We start from the raw sequence: 2,500 nt of genomic DNA on the forward strand, positions 1-2,500 counted from the left end.
GTCGCGGCGCCGAGTGCCGGGCGGCGGCGCATCCTCAACGCACACAGTCCTCAGTCGGACCAGCACACTGCAGATGTCCACCGCGCTTCGCACCGGGCCCGCGAGGACCCACTTTGGCCGCCCGGCGCCGCGCGCAGGGTGCCCCGGCGCGCAGCTGCGCCGCCTGCCGCGTCCGTCGGCCGGCGCGCCTGCCACTGGGCGCCCCCACCAGCCGGCTGTAGCGCGTGCGCCCACGCACCGCGCGGCCAGCACGCCGGGCGGCCCCCCCTCACCGGCCGGGGACGGTCCCACCCAGCCACCGCCGCGTATCGCTTCACACACAGATTTGCCCTTACTGATTTACCTCCAGCAACAACAACCGCACCACAATGGGTTTACCAGTTGTTCATTTGCGTTGCGTCACGTCACCAGCAAACGTAGACGTCCATCCCAGTTTGCAAATGCAACGATTATTGCATACCTGTCTGTTAGGTGTCACGACACACTACGTCTGCCCACATACACGCAACAAAATGTGCACGACTAGAGAACACGTGGGAGGTGGCCCCCTACGTATGCGATGTCCATTACGAGACCGACTGTCAACCAGCATCTGTACCATGTCGCAGATGTGGAACGCGGTGCACCATGCTATCACACTGTGTGAGAAGAGACGACTACGTTTGAATACACGCGCCACTACATCAACAGACGGCTCATGCTGATCGCCATCCAGGGCGTCCGTTACTCCCACACGTCTCTATGGCGTACCACACTGCAATGTAGCTGTTATGGGGAGACGGCACGTGGCTGAGTGCACAACATTTGGACCGTATGGTTCGCTGTTGTTGGGCGCAGTCGTACGGTCACACATGTGCCACAGCGTATCATTCAGTACATACGGACCTATGTGCAGTACAATGTGAGGATTAAGCTTACGATATCAGCGGACAGTGGACACAGGCCGTACCACGACGTAGACTGAGCGCTTCGACATGCGAATGCCAGTGAACAGCTGCGAAGGGCATTGAACACGCAAGCACCTGAACGACCAGCGTGCGAAGGCAGGGTGGAGGGGGGGGGGCGATGTACATCCTGCAGTTGTCCACATTACAGTGTACAGCGGGAGCATGTAAAAAGTAAGCAACACTTGCGAAGTGTTCAACATGAAACGACACACAAGAGGGTGGGCGGTGCGAGTAGCGAACTATATTCAGAGGGTTGTGGTTAGACAACACTAGATTAATGTAACGTGTCATATGCCAATTACAGAGCAGGTTAAGGCACAACGTGGGTTAGGTTAAGGCACAACGTGGGTTAGGTTAAGGCACAACGTGGGTTAGGTTAAGGCACAACGTGGGTTAGGTTAAGGCACAACGTGGGTTAGGTTAAGGCACAACGTGGGTTAGGTTAAGGCACAACGTGGGTTAGGTTAAGGCACAACGTGGGTTAGGTTAAGGCACAACGTGGGTTAGGTTAAGGCACAACGTGGGTTAGGTTAAGGCACAACGTGGGTTAGGTTAAGGCACAACGTGGGTTAGGTTAAGGCACAACGTGGGTTAGGTTAAGGCACAACGTGGGTTACGTTAAGGCACAACGTGGGTTACGTTAAGGCACAACGTGGGTTACGTTAAGGCACAACGTGGGTTACGTTAAGGCACAACGTGGGTTACGTTAAGGCACAACGTGGGTTACGTTAAGGCACAACGTGGGTTACGTTAAGGCACAACGTGGGTTACGTTAAGGCACAACGTGGGTTAGGTTAAGGCACAACGTGGGTTAGGTTAAGGCACAACGTGGGTTAGGTTAAGGCACAACGTGGGTTAGGTTAAGGCACAACGTGGGTTACGTTAAGGCACAACGTGGGTTACGTTAAGGCACAACGTGGGTTACGTTAAGGCACAACGTGGGTTACGTTAAGGCACAACGTGGGTTACGTTAAGGCACAACGTGGGTTACGTTAAGGCACAACGTGGGTTACGTTAAGGCACAACGTGTGTTAGGTTAAGGCACAACGTGGGTTAGGTTAAGGCACAACGTGGGTTAGGTTAAGGCACAACGTGGGTTACGTTAAGGCACAACGTGGGTTACGTTAAGGCACAACGTGGGTTACGTTAAGGCACAACGTGGGTTACGTTAAGGCACAACGTGGGTTACGTTAAGGCACAACGTGGGTTACGTTAAGGCACAACGTGGGTTACGTTAAGGCACAACGTGGGTTACGTTAAGGCACAACGTGTGTTAGGTTAAGGCACAACGTGGGTTAGGTTAAGGCACAACGTGGGTTAGGTTAAGGCACAACGTGGGTTAGGTTAAGACACAAATTGCGTTACAAATTGCGTTACATTGCGGTACAAATTGCGTTACATTGCGGTACAAATTGCGTTACATTGCGGTACAAATTGCGTTACAAATTTGGTTAGGTTAAGGTGCAAAATGGGTTGGATTACAGTACACAACATGGTAAGAGATAGTGTGTTTGGGGGGGGGGGGGGGCAGGTTCGTTGGTAGTGATCATTGT

This window comes from Schistocerca cancellata, unplaced genomic scaffold (assembly GCF_023864275.1).
Source record: "Schistocerca cancellata isolate TAMUIC-IGC-003103 unplaced genomic scaffold, iqSchCanc2.1 HiC_scaffold_569, whole genome shotgun sequence".
Classification (NCBI taxonomy): Eukaryota; Metazoa; Arthropoda; class Insecta; order Orthoptera; family Acrididae; genus Schistocerca; species Schistocerca cancellata.